The 22,119-nt window shown below is 28.7% G+C and overlaps 1 protein-coding gene across 4 annotated transcripts in view; it reads right to left on the bottom strand.

The window, feature by feature from the left end:
* LOC143193038 (breast cancer anti-estrogen resistance protein 3 homolog) overlaps positions 1-22,119 on the bottom strand; it is a 262,731-nt gene that overhangs the window by 201,709 nt on the left and 38,903 nt on the right. For 2 of the 4 annotated variants that reach the window (XM_076398962.1, XM_076398964.1), the window contains exon 1: positions 10,060-10,413. The exons of the other annotated variants lie outside the window; for them this stretch is intronic. The gene's annotated coding sequence lies outside the window, so the exon portion shown is untranslated. Of the gene's footprint in view, positions 1-10,059; positions 10,414-22,119 lie in introns of those variants that run through there. 4 annotated transcript variants of the gene reach the window in all.

Genomic DNA, 22,119 nt, shown 5'->3' with positions numbered 1-22,119 from the left:
GAAATTGAAGAATAATCCAAGACAATTCCATGGAAGGTGGAGCTTGAAAAGTCATAGTCCGTCTAGATGAGGAGTGAGTGATATGACAAGCAACCAGAGAAATAGAATTCGTAACTAAAATATAAGGGATGAATACAATTTTTGGAATTTGCCGTTATTTGTAGGGTATTGCCAAAAAAAAATTTTGAATGCGCGCCGTCTTAGTTAAGATGTTTAGTTCAGTTTCGTTTCAACCATTGTGTTGTGTAGATGTCCGAATTTTATTATGGATGAATATATGCCACAAGAATGAGTAGAAATAGTGACGATATTTATTACTTTCATTCCATTATAGCCACTCAACGGAAATTGCGTTAAAAATATCCTAATCGTCCTCACAAAACCACAATTTATCGTTTACATGCAAATTTTCGAGAGTACGGTTCGACAGCAGACAGGCCTCTTTCTGGAAGACAATGGACCTCTCGTAACTCGAAAAGGTGGCTCTGGTGCGCTATAGTGTTGCAGAGTCAAAACAAAATTCAATTAGTCCAAAAATTGACACCGAGAAATCCTGATCCACGAGTTGAGTACAGTAATGCAACCCTAAGACTGTCTGGTGAAATTGAAGATTTTTTGTCTAGATTGATAATGAGCGATGAAAGCTGTTTTCTTCGCAGTGGCCACCGCAATAAACAGAATAGTCGGTTTTGAGGAACACAGAATCCTGAATTAATTCATGAAACATGAATGCATCTACTAAAAACAACTGTATGATGTGGTATTCATGCTGGAATCATCATTGGTCTCTATTTTTTTTTTAAAAACGACCAAGGTGTTGCCTTTAGTGTTACTGCTGAACGGTACCAAGACATCATTCAAAATCTTCTTGTGCCTGAAATGGATGAGGAAGGACTAGAGGAAATGTGGTTTCAGCAAGATGGTGCTATTGCTCGTTCAACAATTCAATTAATGAATGACGTTTTTCTACGAAGGATTTAGATTTAACAGCACCAGACATTTTCTTGTGGGTTTATTTTGAAATCAAAAGTTTATGTGAATAAGCCCCAAACGATTCAACGTCTTAAAGACAATATTCAGCACGAAGTTGATGAAATTCAGCCTCACATGTTGCAGGATGTCATGAAAAGTGCCTTAAAAAGACCCTAAACTTGCATAGCAAATCCCGATCAACATTTAAAAATCGCCGATATAATTTTTCAAATATAACGAGAAAAAAATATAAAGACCAAATAAACTTTTTGTGAAAACCAAACTTACTTATATTTTCTTTGAAGAAAGTTATATCAAAATGGTAGTGGGACTTTTGCCCCACGTTGTATAAGAAGATAGTCCAAAACCAAATAGAAACTTGGAGGGAGAAAGAAATTGGAATGAAAACTTTAGCAATAACTTCTGACTATAATAAGAACTCCAGAGGAAGAGTCAAAGGAACCAAATTCATTCAGTTGACCAATTCTTTTTGTTTTTAATCATCCTTATTAATTATCTAGGATTTGAACTGTATTGCTTTATAGATTTGTATAACCTATTTGCTTGTCTGATAATAGTATCGAGTCAAACTTTCTTACTTACTCCTCTCTAGCAATAAGGTAATTATGATAAATTTTTAAATATTTGGTCAGTTAAATTAATTTTAATTGTAGTGATGTAGTATTTATAATTTTGTAAAGTTGTTTTGTAAAGTTTTTGAATAAATTAGGTTGTATATTTTGGTAGGTTCATTTAATACATTTTAACAGTAACTAATATAACTTCTGGTAGCTTGTTTTAATCGTCTGCTTCATTCGCATTAGTTGTTGATAGCGGAGAATCGTATTAGTGGTTTGAAGAGTATCACCAGCTCATGATAAGCAATTCTTTTTTAGTTCCACCAAATGCTTTGAATCAGCTTCCTTGGCATGAGCACGAGCTCCAATCATATCGGAAACTCCTTTATGTTTCGATCATAATCTTTTTCGCACATTACTGTTGTACACGCTCATTGTGACGCTATAAATACTATAACTTTCCATAACCCTGTGCTGCCTTTTCCGATTTCATAAATTAGAATGAAAAATATTATAAGAATTTTGGGAATCTTAATTTTCCAAAGTGTGTTAAATTTCTATAGAATAAACAAATAACGTAACCTTTATAAACAGAAAGTTTTATGGACAGTTGTTTCGAAGATTTTCCCCAACCTTATCACAACATCGACACTTTCAGACGTAAACGACCCAAAACACAGAGCCAAAACATTGCAATAGCTTACTTTTGATCTAATGTTTAAAACAGATAAAACATCCGTTAATTATATCTGCTTTTAAAACGTGCTAAAATAAATCACAATTCAGATCATTTAATAAAAACCAGCTCAAGATAAAGTAATTATAATATATTAACTTAACATGATCTTTGAAAGCCTATTAATCAATATAACCTTGAATTTAGTGATGTGACAATTGAATTTAACAATTTATATGAAGCAACGTGTTAGATTTACTACAGTATCGTCGATTAAGTGTATGTCAGTGTGCTGCACGCAGATAATGTTTCCTATTGTTGTGCATTGTAAGTGGTATTGTTTCAATTGCATTGTTAAAGGATTGAAGTCGGTTGGGAAAGCCTTGTTATTGAAAATCTCAAGGCATATGTTTTAAATACCCTATTGTCTATAAAATAAAATCCTATGTCGCCCCAGACGTTATGTTAGAAAAGAAAAGATAACACGGAATAAACTAAGTTGACTATGTTAACATAATGTCATCTTATATGTTTTGTACTAATTATATAATTACAGCGCAAAATTATATATATATATATATATATATATATATATATATATATATATAATGCAGCATGATTTTATATAATATTTTTGTCATATTTGTGTCAATTGTCAATACAAATGCTTTAAGGCCGTTGTAAAGTTCAAGTAAAGAGTCAACTTCTAAAAATAAATTTTGAGATAATTGATCATTAAATAAAATAAAAAATTATGGACAAAATATGTCATCCCAAAAAAGTACTAAAAGTTATTTATATTATACTAGTTGTATACAGCAAAAATTTTCAATATTAAACTCAGTTAGTGTTTAGATTCATTGGCACGCTGTTACTAGTGCTAATGGAATGTAAATATCGTGATATAGTATTGATGACGCTACCTCCATACATATACCAAAAACGAAGTCTATTGAATTGGAATTTTGAAAACCGATTATATAATATTCTAACGTATACACTATTCCTTTAAAATATGGTTTACAGTAGCAGCAAAATCATTAATTTGTAGTATAAATTATAAATTTCAACATGTATAACTGGTGTGTGGCTCTGTATCAATAGATCAAAAAATCTAGGGTTATCGTTCGCGCAGAACAAAATAATGTTTCTTTTGCAAAAGCTTTAGCATTGTTGATACATTTGTGGATAGAAATAGATTTATATATTTTTTCAATATAGAAAAGCTATCAAAAACGATATTTGTTCAACAAACCGATATATTTTCCAAACCAATAACCAGTGTAGTAAATATATATATATATATATATATATATATATATATATATATTGTTAAAAATGTATTTTATATTTTGCCAATAGATATATTGATCCGATCTCATTACATAAATATAATATTTTTGTGATTGTTAATTATTGTCATCATCCCGATTCTATATACACGTAGCTGTTGCAACATCAGTATATATGGCGCTATTTTGAGTTTTTCTAAAATATGTACACGCCAAAACAGATAAATATTGGGAGAGCTAATAATTAATTAAAATTTAACTACTTGCTGATTGAATAAGCGAGTTTATTGTATGGTATATTCAGAGAATATAATTGTAAAAGCAATGGAATATTAAAAATTAATTAAAAACTTATTGACAAGCTTTGGAAAATACGAGAAATTTCTATCAAATTAGTGTTAACTATAGTTTCAGTATTTTTGCAAAAGTATGGATAAGTATATATAAATAAATTAATTATTAAATGTACCAAGTAAATAATGCTTTTGAAGATTCCAAGTTGATCGATTATCACAATCATTTTGAAGTTGATATGCGTACTATAACTTAAGTGACACTAATGCAAACAAAGGAAGTGATGTTTGCTTTTAAATATTTACGCTTATGACTTTAAATAAATACGAGGGAAAGTTGAAAAATAATTAGAACTTTTCGAAAATACATATAAAATTACAATTCTTATAAAATCTTGTTTATCATATAATCACTGTTAAGACTAAACGAAACTAAACTTTTTAAACTTTTTTGAGTTAAAAATACAATTATTGCAATGATTGATCTAAATAAAACATATATCAATCAAGCTAAGAATGTTTTATATATCAGTCACGTACCAGATAGATTTATTAAAATGTTGTATATTAAAATTGTGTAATTACACGATTTAATATTTCGGTATTTAGTTGATAATGTTTTATTTATACAGTATTAGAAATATCACCTTAACCTACTAATTTCTCGTCATGTGATATAATCTATTGGTCTATTAGTATTATGAATTTGATTAAAATCTATTGATAACAAGTGTTTTCGAAAAAATTAACATAAAGTCTAGTAAGATAAATATTGAAAATAATAATATAATGAAAATATTCATTAGGCTTAGGGAATAGCTTAGATTTTATTTTGGTTACGTGAGATTTATTGTAATTTATGGTATACAATATATGATAGTATTATATGTTCCTCTAAATTTATGTTGACTTGTTATTAGTCGTAATTTTTTATTGTGACTTTTGTTTAATTTTGATGTAAACTATAAATAGAATATTGTTCTCGTAATTTAGAAGTTTTCGAATGGAATGATTCAACAAAATACCATTTAAAGAATGATGATGATTTTGATATAGTTTACAAATGCCATTGTGGTAAACCAAAAAAGTTGATGAGAGTTGACGAAAATTATGAAATGGAAGCAAAAAATAGACTGTGATATCATTTTAGATCAATCGTTTGAGCTATCAATTGGCCCAGTTTGGATTGCGATTTGAGAGTTGAAAGAAAAATGGCTCTTATACTATACAGTAAAATCTGACGAAGTGATTCTACTCTATCACATGTTAAATGATAAGACCTACCACAGACAAAATTGTCAAAATATTGTTTCGTCTTTTTATTCCTCTTCGTCAGTTTGAACAAAACTTTCGTAGGCTTACAAATTCAAATTCTGTATTCGATCAAGTTCAAATACTGTGAAGCGTTAGCCAATAGGTTGTTGCATGACATATAACATCATTCACTACAAATGTATTTAACTCCTTAACTGTATATTGATTACCGCCCGTTAATCGAGGGTCTTCATTGTTAATATGATATAGGAAAAAATACACATAGTTTAATACGTTACTTAACAGAGTTATAAATTATACAAATTTTGACAAATAAGAGAGAAGAGATTGGTTTTACTTTTTATTATAATATTATCATTCCTTCAATTTGTTAATTACGTAGGACATTGGCGCGGTCTCCTCAGAGAATAGAGTAGGTATCTATTAAAAATATATTAAGACACATGAAAAATATGTTAATTGTGACTTCAGTACATTTGAAAATGTATGATTTAGATATGAATAAATCAATATAAACAAAAATATCAAAGATACAAAGTAAATAATGGATTTGAAGTATCTAAGTTCATCGATTATCACACTCATTTTGATATCCAGATTAACCATTACTTAAACGTTATGTCAACAAATAAAGTAATAGTTGCCTTTAAATATTTGCAATTTAGATCGCTGTCTAACGAGGAAAATTTGAAAAATAATTAAAAAACTGAACAAAAACATATTAAAGCAAAATTCATATAATATTTGTTTTTCTTCATATTCATTGCTAATATTAAGACTACAACCGTCTAAAACTTTTTTGAGTTAAAGATACCAAAATAAGAATGTTTTCTATATAAGCCCCTTATCTGGTTTATCAAAATGTTGTATAATTACACGATTTAACATTTTGGTATTTACTTGATAACATTTTATTTATACAATATTAGAACTATCACCCTCACCCACTAATTTCTCTTATGTAACATAGTTTATGATTATCCATATCTGTTATAGTTAGCATTGAAATCTATTAATATCGCGTGTCTTCTGGGATGACTTCTAAGTTGGTCACTCGCCAGTCGGTAGGCTTTGAATGCCGAGGACCGCGGTTCGGAGCCTACGTTGAACTGTAGGTCCAGTCCAGATAAACCGTCGTTGGTAAAAAGAAGACTTTAAAATATTTTTTAAAAAATGTACTAGGCTTAGAGAGATGCCTAGATTTTATTTTATGTGAGAGTTAATGTAATTTATGTTATACAGAGTATGTATGATAGCATCATACACTTCTGAAATTTAATTGCTGTTATTAGGTTAAATAAATTTGTGAACTCTTCAGTCTATGCTTGCTTAAAACAAAATTGCATTCACATTTGCATCTTAAATTTAAATATGTATTCTTTCCGAATATTGAAAAGGTACCAAAAACCATATTTTTTCAACAAATCGATATATTTTTCAGAGCAAGAAACTTTCCGTTGGTCGTTGGAGTAGTACATTTATACTATTTTTTAAAAGATAAGCGATATATGGATATATCCATATTTTTTAGATAAATCCTTTACTGAAAACTAATGTAGCTCGTTTTGATTTACCAGGTTATTTATTATTAGATAAATTAATAAATCTTGATATAAATATGAAAATAAATGCTTTTTAATTAGCCAATTAAATTGATTTGAAACTTTATGTTTAAACGTCGCGATATTACCGCATCAAATTTGACTTTTAGTTAAAACTTTTGCCAGTTTATAACCCTTAATTATTATTATTGCTCTTTTGAAGAATTTTGCTGAGATTTGGCAACGTGACCCATCAGTATTAACCCAAATCAATTTCATAGGCTGAATCGTTTACAATACTCCTTCGAATCAGATAGCATTCTATTTATTTTTAACGAGGGTAAAAGGAGAAGGAAAAACCATTCCGAATTTAAAAGGAATTATACAAATTTACGAACTGCAATTAGCAAAATATTTGTCGTCATCTGTAACAGTCGGCTGCTTTTTGTAATAACTGAAATTTGTAATATTATTTTCATATATTAATAGATCCAATAATGCGAATTTCGGAAATAAATCTTTTTAGAGAGAGTATTTATCTAAGAAATAAATTAAGCAATTTATAAGCTGATTAATTCACACTAAGCAACCTATTTCGTAACAAATACAGTTTCATCACCTGAATTAAAGTAAAGAATCAACAGTTTAATCGTGTCTTGATGACACAAATCCATTAGCAACGCACATATTAAATAAAATCATTGTTGACGAACATATGAGCTGAAACATTTCGCGAATGTAAAAACCCCAGTCACGATTACCTTTTTTATTATATACTTAATTTCGATACAGATTTCTTTAATTGATGAACTATTCGCATCATCTGGTAACATTTATTTTTAGATTTTTGCGTAACTTGTATTGACAGATCGCGTAGACCTCATTTATATTCCGTTCTGTATCCTGAATAAAATGATGTCTTCTAACAGAACTTTGTGTGTTTTGTATAAAGGTATATTCTTTGAGCACAAATATTACTCAAGTTTAAAAATAATTTCATGATTATGATATGTTGCATTATTTTTTTCATCAGTCAGCAATTTTTATATAACATGACAGACGTTATACACTGCTAACTATGTGGTTCATAAATGTCCTTGAGTTGCAGCGAATGTTCGTTCAGAATGAAATATTTTATGTTCTTCATTAATAATGTATATTTTCCTCTTGCGAGCTAGATATTTTACTAATTTATTCATGTACATTCATCGACTATATATCAGTCGTATATATTACTAAAAATAAGGAAATGTATTAATTTTTATTGACTGTTTTTTTTTTCTACTATATTTGGTCTTTATATATAAGTTGAACATATCAAGGATTCGTGAAAACTCAGGAAAAAATATGGTTGTTGTTTTATACTTTTTTATTAATATACTATTACTAGTCGTTGCTGGCTAACCCACAATATGCTTTTGCAATAGTTTGCATTAATTTTTTTTATATATACTTGGAGTACTTGATAATGATACTAATGATATTTAAGTTTAAATAATTTTTTTATATTTATTCTTTATATTCAACAATTACCAATTGAACAATGACAATTAACTCGCTTTCACTTAATAGTTTATAAATATTCTCTATCTTTTCCATAATAAATACATGGAGATATATGGATGAAAAACAGTTGAGTAACAGTCATGGCAATCATATCTTTGGATATCATTTTTTCATATGATTTTTTTCAAAGTATTATTCTATTCACTATTAATCTAAATAATTAATAGCATTCTTCCAGAGTATCCAATTTATTGGATTGTTTTAATATCCGATTGAATGCAACTAGTTGTTAAATCCCACGATTTTTCTAATGATGAGGTGTGATACGATCACCAGACATAATTTTTGCAATATATACTGTAAGTACCACTCTTTTTCTATATTTATTTAAGCTATTATCGAAACGAATTATTGACCAAGATGTTTACATATTGCTTCACGATTAGCACTTAATATTGTTCCTATTCAGTGATTTGCTCACAGACACTCTCTATCATTCAAACTAATCTACATTTATTAAATTAGTGTTTACTTATTAAACACCGAAGCATTGACGTTATCGAATAGATATATTTTGCAACTAAACATATCATACAATAATATTTAGTAATATTGGTTAGGAAACTTTTTCTGATAATTTTAGTTATGATATTAATGGTTAACGAAATTCCTAGACAGATATCCGATTGATATAGAAAGCTTCGAACTTCTGGCGCTAATAAAGAGGATAAGGTGAAAAGTTCTTCGGATATGAAGGAGAGTGAAAGTGGGTTGTCACTATGGGTACAACGCTATACTTCAAAAATGAAAGAACAGTGGAAATAGTGGATGAAAGAACTGGTTTAATACTAAGAGGAGATGATTGGATCCTTCGGAAAATCTAGAGAATTTTAGGACATAAAAGGGATCCTGTTGATTGATTATCTTGAAAAAGCCAATACAGGCGAATATTGGTTCATTCTTCTCGGCTATCTATATGTATATATGCCAAAATTAACCAGAAGAGAAAACTTTTAGTAATGCATTTCTGGGAAGCATCCAATTAAGTTAAGGGTGTTGTAGATGAACACTTTCCTAGCCTTCCAAACTCTCAATCCTGGAAAGGAATAGTGATTCTGGAAAAACGTTTTCTATCGTAGTATTTTATCGCCAAGTCTAGGAATCTTTCACTACAAACTCGTAAATTTGTGCTCTTTTATTTATTAAAAAATTTGCAACATCGAAAATTCGTTTAGTTGCTTTATATGAAAATATAGCATATAGCATAATTTAAATGTTACCAAATATGTCCAATTTGTATCTTTTTTTTAATAAATCATTTTATTTTTATTATTAAAATAAATTAATATGCTAGGATTATTAAAATAAAATAATACTTCTTTTGTACATTTACTGTGGAACTATTAAATTTGATATTTATTTCTTAAGACTTCAAATATCTTAATTAATCTTAAAATAAAATATTAACTATTCCTAAAATAATTTATACATATTTTTCCCAACGTGTATTTTTCGTATTTCATCATAGTCAACAGTTATATCATAATATACCACTATACATTATATAAATCAAATAATAAAATGTATTATATTACATATGAAATGTTAACGAAGTTAAAATGTTTATGCTGATGATTATAGATAATTCTATATTTAAATACAGTTCTATTGCGACACTATTACCGCTGTTATCACTGATACGTATAATATTTTATAATAATCTTATAGCATATAGTACCTGCATATTATGTTGTTTATATTTTTGTTGAGACCAATATTTATTTTCATCTCAATGTTCATTACGATGTAAATTTATATTATAATGTAGATAACGAAATGTTTAAAAATTCCAGAACTTCAATTTAGTTCAATAACGATGAACAGAATTTTATCAATATTAAAAGGGGCTTTCTTAAAAATACGTACATTATCAATATTTCGTATATATCCAGCTGTTCAACCCTGTGTCGAAAATATTTTCATAAACCGAAAACAAAACACTGTCACTGATCATTCTTGTATCACATAAAACAACAAAACCTTTTCGAAATCACCCTCGCGTTATGCGAAGTTACGAGACACTTCCAATAGCACCGAATCTTTTCACACTAGAACTACCCCGAAGCAGAAATGTGCTACTCCAAGTGACAATCGATTGGTACTGCCTGCATTGTAATATATTTCTAGTGTTTGTCGAGTCGAGCGCGTTTATCGCACGGTACCTACACTATGAACAGTCGACGACTGACAGACTTTTGAACAATATGGTATGGAAACGTCAGACTAGCCAATGAAGACAGGTTGGAACATTTCGTTGATTTTTTTTTGTGTAGCGGATCGGTAATAATTAAACGATAAACTCGATGCTAATTAGATATTTGTTGCGTAAGTTCGAAGGCAAAGTCTATCGTAATATTTTTTTATATGGGAGCAGTAGTTTAAAAAAATTCTTTTTAATTTAAATTTTTATTCTGAAAAATCGTTACAATGTATATTAGTCAAGGTAGTGTCCATCGATAGCCGCTACTTTTCCTCATGTCTCAGGCAATTTACGGATTCCACCTAGAAAGAACGATGTATCTTTTAAGGCTATCCATGACTCGGCCGATTTTTAACCATTTAAACAATTAGTAATCAGAAGGAGCAAGGCCCGGAGAATATGGTGGATGATGTAGCACTTTCCATTTTAATATTTCCAAGTTTATTTTCACCGGTTTCACAACATGTGGTTGAGCGTCGCCATGTTAAGGAATAACATTGTTGTGTCATTGTTCGCAATCCGGCCATTTTTCGCAGGACACATCAAAATCTAAAAATTTGGAACATGCGCTTCTGGGTTCCATTTATTTTTGAAACAGACAATAATTAAAGCTTAGCGCATGCGTATATACATCGTCATTTACTTACTCCTTTTCTACATATTAATTATTTTTAATAAAAAATATACACAAATATACAAATTTAATAAAAAAAAATTTGAAAAATTTTTAAAATAACATATTTTGTTTAAAAAAATATTGAATAAAATGAAATAATAAAAATAATTTCTATATACCTTTCTATTTTATTAAAACACCATATTTAATTTAATTTACATATTTGAAAAATAAATAAGAACTCCAAGAACCATATAAATAAATATTTCCATAAAAAAGACCAAAATCGTTTAGATCAAAGCCGGCCAATATAGTTAAAACCTAAGGAAAAAGCCACCACTATATATGAAAACAGTGAAGTTCTCCTAAAAATCTCCAAATATGATCAACTATTATCGCCACTATTCTTGATCCACAAGCCCCATTAATAAATTGACTACCTCGAGCTTTCGATTAACATATTGTACATTTACTAGCCTAAAACCAATAAATGATGATTAATTTATTTACCTATATTCTTAAACAATAATTCATTGTATTTTCCTTGTCATTAGATCATTAATAGTTTAAGATATTCAATAGTCGTTTGCACTCATACTTCGGATTTTCACCAATAGATAATATCCATGATTAAAAAACATTCGGATATGTTTTCGTTACTCTCTAAAGAGTATGACCTCCATTGTGTTCTCTTATTAAACTTTTATGAAGTTTCTGAAACTCTAAAGTTCGGTCAAAATGTTGGTAACATTTCCTAACAAAATATCCAATAATCATATTATGCCCTTTGACTCAATAAAACGCTCAAAGACTCATTGAATAACTTGTTATGGCCATATAATAATTTTGTTGATATAATTTAAATTTTTATATAGTTTATATTGGTATATCAGTTGTTTGTATTCGTTTGATAGTTATATTAATCTAAAATCCAATTGAGTTATATAGTTGAGTGACAGATAATCTTGGGTTTCTGGGTAAGATCGGAATAGACACATATAATTGGGATGCAAAGAAATATCGATATATCTATATATTTTTGGCCGATATAGCGATATGTCGGTATTGTTTTGTGTTTAATCGTAAAGGTTCGTCATAAAATATTTACAAAAATATATATTTTCTAGACTAATATTTGACTATTTTAATTTTTTCTTAAAAATATCGATATATTTTTTGTAAAGTATCGATATTTTTTATGTTTGTTGCAAAAATATATCGATATATTTTTTCTCCGATATATTGATATATCAATATTTTTAAAAAATATCCATATTTTTTCGGTGGCCAATACCCCTAACATAGACACGTAATTAAAACATAGAGGATTAGATAAAAATCAACTTTTTACCGATCTTTTCGTTAGCAAAATAGTTAAATTTTGAAAGATCAGCCAAAAAGTATAAAGGTACAAGATACGAAGCTAAAACTCCTTTATCGACATTTTAAATTTCCAGAACAAAAATCAACTCACTTGCAGTTTCTAATATAGACGCTTTTCGTCCATAGACATTTAATTGGTATTAATGATTATAATAAAATGACCAAATGATATAACTTTTGGTAGAAAAAGTAAGCTAAGCAAAAATTGAAGAAAAAAAAATTTATTAAACTAAAGTAACAGTTCTCGCGCTAACACGTTATTCTATAGGGGTCATTGTTGGTCTTGTAAGGTTAAAATAATCAGAAACTTTACCTTTTATTTATATTGCGGAACTAAAGCAAAGACAATCTCTTAAAATAAGATGGCTGACAAAATGAGAGGTTGTTCTATTTTATGCAACATAGTTTTAACAGTTTTAATACATTTTGTTAATTCCTGATATCTGGGGATTTATCAGATTTAACTTCGAAATATTTGAGACTGATATAAATTATATAACATTTTTAGGATATATTTTTATATGTATGTATTTAATCAATAATTATATATGTAGTAATAGTAATAATTATGTATGTATATGTATGTATATAATAGGATTATAATCAACTTCTTGGGCCTTTAGTAACTGGCCTATTGCTTAACTTGGATTCTTCGATTCTTCGATTGACGTATGAATAATTTAGAAATCATTGTAGAAGACATTTTGCCCACCCTACTTAATGGCTTGACTGAGATAGTTTTTACACTCTCTTTTACGTTTCTATTACTACCAATCCACCATACTAAGATAAAAATTATGTCGCACTTTTTATTTTAACATTAACATTTTAACTATTGAAAATGGTTTACTGATGGACGTTTATGATTTATCTTTGAGAATCTCTGTAGGTCATTACACTCAACTAACATTACACATTACACTCAGTTTTTGTTATGTGCGAGGTCTGACTGTGGTATTTCTATCCAGTAATTTTAATATTTTTCCAGATATGAAAAGTTATAATATGCCCTCTGATGTAATGTTGTACCAAATACATAGAACAGCATTGGGAGTAAATTATGTAGGATGTACAAATACGTTTTGGAGGTTTATTTAAAATTTTTAAAAACAGATTAATTAAAACTTTTTCTGAATCAATTTTATATTTTTATAAAGCATTTTTTGGCTTAAAAATTTAAATTACTGCATAAGATAATATAAATTCTATTATGATTTAGCTCGTTTTGAATAATGTTTATTGCCTTCGATAGCCAATACACATTTCTTGAGATTTCAGAAGCATTTCCGACAACTTGTTTCGCTTTACTATGTTCTTCTAAAACCAATCGATGTATCTGTTCTAACTATTTCTTCCAATTAAACAAGTAAATTAAAAGGTCCTGATTGATTGCTAACTATTAATATACCATCCAGCATATTCTTCAGATTTGGTCTACAGACTATTTTCTATTTGCAAACCTGAAGAAATAGTTAAGTGGTAAAATATTTGCATCGAATAAAGAAGTTATCATTGAAACAAACGTATTAAATGGGGGTCTTGCTAAAACTTATAATTTGGAAGAAAGAAACTTGGAAAATGCTGGACTAAATGCACTGATTTAAAAAGAGGTTATGTTAAGAAATAAAACACTTTTTGTCGAAAAAATATCTTTGGTTTAAATTGTCACAGATTCATCAGATAAGTCAAAGATACAGATGCCCAAAATTTTGATATCTGCATAATATTTATTAGCCGCCTCAATATAATAAAACGAATAATTTGGAATAATATCCTGTATATATTATTTAGGAATAGTAATATATTTTCTTGAATCGCGTATAATTCAAAAATAAGACTATCAAGATGCTATTAAATTCAAACTAATGCCTCAACTAAATAAAAGCAAATATACGGGATTTATCAATGAATATATCAACCATAAAACACGTCATTTCAACAGTCCTATTGTTTTCTTAACATATATGGAATATGATAATAATATCCATTTTAAAAAGACCCACTTGCCGCTCATAGTTTAAAAGTAATGATATTATAACTCGGTTCCTGTCTCCTATTCAATATGTATATATGCAGGTTTCTTGTTCACTATGTTACACAAGTCGTAGCTTAAATATGTAAAGCGAAAAAGCTTTGTTACTAGATAGAGTAAAGCCGATATAAAGATTTCTGATAAAAGTTTAAATGGTTAAATTAAAAATCTTTATTTTATTTTCTTGAATCGAAATTGTAGATAATGAAGCATTTGTTTATTTGATAGTATTCAAACTTACTACTTATTTATTTACTGCTGATTACTACAGGGTTTTTTGGGCGTGTACTTGTTTATAATAATGATCTTCCTTTAGAATTTTTTATTACATTTTAGAGTCTCCGTTTAGAATATAATATCGTACGGTTCATCATGAGCAGTAAATTTAAAAATCATCCAGAAGATCCAACGTTCTTATTTACCTTGGTTAATATCGACTGGATGCCTATTTCTTAACTTTTTTTATACTCTTGTGTGTCGAGTGTCAAACTACTTCCTATGTTAGTTTCTAAGTTTGGTTACTGATTTTATATTGATTGATCCAAGACATGAAATATCATGATTTATATCCTAGAATACGCAAAGAGACAACGCCTTGTTTCGCAATGAATTTTCTAACATTTATATTGGACAAGTTGACATATCCATTTTGTAACTATCAGAGTTACAGTAAATATGAGTTTGGGAATATTTAAATCCGCATAACTTACAACTATCTTCGAAATAAATTTATAATAATAAAATTAAAGCATTTAAAAAAAATACAACCGTGTATGATTATGTTCATTAATTAGCAATTATCTAATGAAGTGAACTATTATATGTATGATCTTTTAATTTATAATCTTTTATATAATCTGTAATTTAAAATCAATTGAATCGGTAAAAGCTGAAAGTGCTTTATAAAAACAAATTTTTATAATAAAGTTTGGAATGTTAAAATCATTCATGAGTGACGAAAAGTCCAATTTCTAAAACAAATATATTTATTAGATCATAAATATATTAAGTGATGATTTTGATACTCTCTAGGAGAGATTATATTAGCAGAGATATTCCATATGATATTAATTAATATTGCGGAAAAATAATTTCTGTTTTTTTTCACATACTTTTTCAAAATTGTATTATTTTACTGAATAACTATTATATTAAAAGATATATGCGAAGTAATCTATTCAAGGAAACAATTCAAGAAATTTGTTTCCCCCAGCCTTGTATTTATTATAAATCTGCTACTAAGTTATTTAATGAAATATTATTCAAATATATAACAATTTAAATAATTTTAATTGCATCACTATGACACGTTTTATAAAATTATTAGGGTAAAAAAACCATATATCTAGTGTATGTATTTTATTGATAATATATGGAGCGTTACATATATTTGCACTTGCTGATTATAAAAACTTGTATTTAAACCAATACGGAAGAAATCACGAGTTCGTTGCACTATTTATACATTACATTATATTATATAGGTTTATTTACCTGGAATGCAAAAATTATTGCTTCTGTTCGTTACTGTTCGATAACGACAACTTAAGTGCTTTTCTATTAGAACGTGCTCTGATTTTGAAAAGTGAGTCCATTAACTTATTATTTACTTTACCAAGAAATAATAAATATATTTAAATATGATGGATAAATAACTATTAATAAATTCTTTAGTTATATTTTACTCCGGATTTGCATTACACGTAATTGATATTTTAACAATTTGTAAATCGTCGGTAATTTAAATATAAATATAATTGTCAAAAAATCCCAATAAGCACTTTTAATAAAAATAAAATATACGATGAAAGGGAAACCATAAATTAATATATATAATGAAACACAGTTCTATGAACAAGGCGTATATTAAGATAATATAAAATAAAATAACTTATTACAATGAAATAGATGCGAAACAGGATTTAAAATACTGTATGGCATAGTTTTAAAATGATGTCACTGAAGATACAGCTTCAAAAAAAAGTATGGATGTTTAAAAAGTGTGATTTTACTAATTATACTCAAATTCTTTAGTCATATATTAGTTCCAGTAAATATAAATCCAGTGTTTTTCCAATAAATGCGAAATAGAAAAGAGAAGAAACAAATTTTTCAAAATAATAGAACAACAGGAACCACATAGGTGCCATGCAGATACCAGCAAAGGGAAAATACGCTATATATTATCATTTTCCTTCGATAAAGGCGAAAGCTTATGTGTCTGAAAGGGCACAATTTTGGTTTCGTCGTTTCCGTCTTACGAAATTTCGACGTCAAAGAGGCACTATGTTCTGGAAGGGCCGATTGTTAATCATGTAGAAAAAATAAAAAATAAAATGGTCAAGCCCCGTTATGTTACGATGTCGATTTAATGCTAACGATGACGGCCAAACTCTTAATTCGTACCTGTACTGTGAACAAATGGAAATGGAAATTCAAGACAAGAGAAAGGCTTCATCAAAACAACGCCAGACAACACACATCGATAACGACTCTTCGGAAGTTCTGAAATGTCTCAAGAGGTGTCTATGACAAGCGTGTGAGCCTAATGAGGTGGGGGTAATTATATGTTGTTTATGCCAAAGACAACGTATAATTACCTTCAAAATAGCAACACATTATTGATCAAAGCAACGCATATTTTATATATTAAATAAATCTCTTCATTTCATAAGCAAATAATGGATATTTGTTTGCTAAACTTGTTATTAATGTTTATTATAAACTATAAATTTGTTATTTGTTATTTGCGTTAATTTATAGCTTACAGGCGATCACTTAGTGAAGCGATCTTCTGCATCTTCTCTGTCTTCTGATAAAATGTTATTTTATAATATAAAACCCATCATATACGTATTGCCCATTGACTAACTGTTGATAACAATTAACTACCCTTCGGATTTATTGAACAGATTTATTGAACGATCGATACACTTAAGGCAATGAAAGCTAAAATTAAATGAAAATATCGTGCAATATCACAATGGATTCTAGTTCCGATCGATGTCATGACTGAAACAAGTGATCTGAAAAGAAACTAAACGAATAAAGGCAATATTATTTTTACATGTCTAAAATTGACGAGTTCCATTCCAGTAACACAGCATTTGTGGAAGGGTTAAATTTCCCATTTGCTTGTTGAAATTTAAGCAAATACTATTTATTGCAACATCTTAAAACTATTCAAGAGATTTAGAATTCAAAGAATAACATAACAAGTATTTGTGAGTGAATTATTTGTTGGAGAAGTAAGTGAAATGGAAATCAAACTTGTAACAGCATTAAATGCTAATCCATAAATTGTAGGTAAGCGCCCGATATAAAGAAAGATCTTCCGGAAGATGGATGTTTGGTGACTTGTTACTGATGATAATATTTCAATGTCCTTGGGTGTTACTTGTATATTTATTTAACTGATTATGGGACGAAGCAAACAAGTCTAGTTTTACTTTATGCACTTATGTATTAATTTATATATTAGATACTTTATGTACCATATATTTCAATTAGTTTGAGTAGATATATTTCGATTGTCGATTTGTTAAATAATAAAAAAAATATGTAAAAAATAATAATTTAAAATAAAATATCATACCAAAAAATCACTAAGAACCAATGTTGTGTAGGAATACACACTATCGTTATGAAAAAGTCTCTGTCCTTCTAAGGAAAATGACATATAATATTGAAATAATGTTCCATATTGACATATTTTACTATTTTCACTATTTCTTGGTCCCAAAGGTATATAGCATTTAAATGAACTAAAATAAACGTCGAAGCAATATCACTTCGAATATAACAACTAAGCTTAAGAGAAATCGCAGTTTGTTAATAATTACTTAAAGTATTAAGAGGTAAAATGATTAATGAACAATGACCTATTTTTGTAAGAATTTTTGTTACCTAATTGATCCTTACGCTTGGTGCTTTAGATACAAGTAATGGTTCATTTTATTCAAATATCCTAAACTAAAGTCTAAAATAGTTTTTGTGCATGTAAAACGTATATCTATTTAGTGGCGTTTACACTAGTTATCAGTATTTGTCATATTGATCAAATATTGGGATGGGTTCAAAGAGGGAACACTGGGATGATAATATAATATTATTGTAAGCGATTATTATACCTATATAGGGCGTTTTCATTTTCTAGCGTTATATTCGTTTTAGACATTCATCTTCATTAGTTATTGCTATTTAATAATTGGGCAGATTTGACATTTTTTAAATAAATTTTGCAGATTAATAAATAGGATGCTTTCATTCATGTATCGGACAAACATAAAATAATTATATTACTAATTGATTTTAATGCCTAGCTGAATTAAAACTTAGTTGGAGCTGAGTGATTAGATTAGTAGTTAATTTGTGGTTATTGATTGTTACGTATTTATTTAGATATAAATAATTGCCTTAAATTATTGGGATGATGACTAATTTTGAAAAACCATTCAATAATATTCTAGGGTATTTATTATTGCCTAAAAATTCTCTGGGAAATAAAGCTTTTCAGGGAAAAACGGACACCGGTATCGTATAACATTAACATAAAGTTAGTAAACAAGGAAGTTGGATGCGAAAGCATCAAAACCGTTTATTTTCTTATTAATTATGAGTTCCAAAATATGTAAGTAGCGTATGGTCCTGTTGAAATGCAGATAAAATAATCAATTGACAAATAAACCTATAGACGTGTCGTAGTTTTTACAGAAGAAAATAATATTTGCATCTTACGCTAGATGAAAAAATAAAGACATATCTATAAAAAATTTCCCCAAATATAAAAAAATTATTAAAAATATATTTTCTCAACAAACTGATATGTTTTTCAGATCAAGGTTTTCTCTCTTGGTCGTTAGTGCAGTTTGCTTCTGACATCTCTATAGCATCCGTTACTGAACATTGACGTAATTCGCTCTGAATGAAGTGGAGAGAACTTATCATGGAAAGATTCTGTATTTTCGGGTTATATTTTATCAAATAATATTAATATCAACCTAAATAAGAAAATAAATATATTTTAACAAATGCATTAATCCGATTTCACTTAAAAAATATAATATTGCTGCAATTGTAGACTTGTGCCATCATCTCAATACTACATGATATGGATGATATATAAATTATATGTAATTATATTAGTATAGTTATTTTATGAATCCACTTGTCGTTTATGTCAGCATATAGTTGCTACACATATGATATCATATGTGATATAAGACATAACAGCACAGTATAGAAGTATTATGTTGTTCAATACGTTCGAGGAGGCCATCGTAGCACTAAAAATCATGCACGTCATGTTAGACAAAAAGCGAAGAACATTAGAACCAAAATAAAACAAGTATACTGGTTAGTCGGAAGATACTCTCAACTTGATCTAAAATCAAAGAGACCGATTTATCAAACAATCATAAAGCCAATTTGGACCTCCGGGTGCAAAATCCGACGATGTCGAAATTCTTCGACTAATTACCAATGCCTATCGGTACGTAACCAACGAAGAACTGCACGATGACCACGAATTCAAATTGATTTGCGAACTTATCCAAGATTTCACCTTAAAACACGAAAGAAGATTACTAAATCATATTAACGTGGAAGCAATACAACTACTGTACAACGCGAAGGATATCAAAAGATTGAAGCGAACCAAACCACACGAAATTATATAAAGTCTATATCTTTAGTATACCTAGAGTGTAAAGCCGCTGGGTCAGTACACTTTTAAAAAATAGATTTTAATGAACCTCTTGTAGTAACTATTTAAATACTATGAAAATTCATATCAAAATGGTAAGTTTTTCAGATAAATGTGGTCCTTCGAAAATAACGAATTGTAAGAGTATGTGTCTTTTAAATATAAACGTAAGAATATAGGATATAGATTTATAAATGTAAAATTGACTGAGTGGAAGAAAGCTGCACAAGCTTGTAGGTATTTCAAAATTTATTACTTTAACATAAGTTATAAATATCAAAAATCAATAAGCAAAAAGTAGTTCATTTTTTAAAGATATACCGTGAAAGATGTAAAGAAAAATATCACCAAATAAGTAATAATATCGAAAGATCACTTACCATAAAATCTGAATCAAACAAAAAGAAGGACGCGAAAGTTTTAAAGGATAGTGAAGAAGTGTAATATTAAAGTAATGTATTAAATAATCTGAGATTTTGAGTATAAGAATAACTGGAAGAATAATAACTAAGTCGGCTTTAACCGAACACCAAAATAATCGCAAAACATGGGATATAATACCATACTACCGGGTTTTAAATTATATAACTGACCATGAGGCAACAGGACTCGTAAGCATTTGCTTAAATAAAGTTTACTTTATTAGTAGAGCCTCACTATTAGAATTTCCATCTTGCAGATGCAATCTGTTATGATTGCGAAACGTCGGTTAGTTTTAGTCAGTAAACGCACTTCCAATCTTTTTTTTTATTTAATAGAATGACCAGCTAGAGCCAAGTAGTCTTCGGCTGATGTTGCTTCAGGTTCGGGATATGATTGCGGGCAACAGAGATCCTGAGTTGCGACTGTCGTAGTTTACTACCGGGATTTGTGGACGGGTAAGTTTTTATTATGATGTTATTGTGTTCTAGTGATCCTATGGAGAACCTCACACTGAGTATGTTTATAAAATTTGGGCTCTGAATAATGCACGAACTTTTTTCGCTTGGAGCACTTGGAGTAGTTCAAATTGTCTCTCCGAGACATACCTGTACCATACCTGTGCTTCATTGAGGCAGATTGCTTTCTGTGGAATTAGTACGCTTCCAATCTGGAATCCATAGTCTATCCACATATGTTTTGTATATACATCATCTAAATTTGTGACATCAAAACGTCGCAATGTTGCCGTATCAACTCTAAGTTTTAGTTCAGTTTGGCTTTGACATACAATAAAATTCTAATCTAAATAAAAGAACTAAATAAATTGTTTCCATTCTCATCAACCTGCCTTAGAAACTGGCAGAATTTCATCATATCATATTTATAAAGTTTCATTCAAGTGAATAGGAAAGCTGTTCATTTTCAATCTATTCTTCAATATCATCTTATCGACTTCATCCAAACCGAAGGTGTTATTAACCATTCTTAGTTTCAGCACAAAGTACAATATATCTTCAATAAATTATTAATAAATGTTATGACTAATAAATCCTAATCAATTGTTATTCCAACATTTATCTTTTTCCATCAACTTTTGTTGTCATAACACTATTTTTATTACCATGTTAGCATGTGTGATCGTTGGGTGTATTGGTCTCATTCTGAAGTATCCATGTCTCATCTAAATACATCAATTAAAACAACAAGTCTTCTTTAATTTTATTATGTGCGTTCAAAAATTTTATTCTTGTAAAAGCAATATCCAGAACTTCCATTTGACCTCTTCGATACTTTTCAGTGAAATAATTTCCTTTGAAATAATTGTATTAAATAATGTTTGCATTGAAAAACTACTCACTGTTTTTATACATCTCTGATAGAGTTAATGTCAAGCTGATCTTGATTTGTCACCCGCTTCGTATGGGGAAAGTTTTTTTTTTGGTGAATTCAAGATCATATTTTTCATTTTTTGAGATATTTCAGTGACCGTATCCATTTTAATATTCAGTGCAGTTGCAACACGCTAATATATATTTTCAATAAAAATCGCAGCAAATTATTAATATTTA

The sequence above is a fragment of the Rhynchophorus ferrugineus genome, unplaced genomic scaffold, assembly GCF_030347505.1.
Source record: "Rhynchophorus ferrugineus isolate W39M unplaced genomic scaffold, kcgeb_rfMv2 rfM3, whole genome shotgun sequence".
Lineage (NCBI taxonomy): Eukaryota > Metazoa > Arthropoda > Insecta > Coleoptera > Curculionidae > Rhynchophorus > Rhynchophorus ferrugineus.
This window is presented reverse-complemented; position numbering and strand designations above follow the sequence as displayed.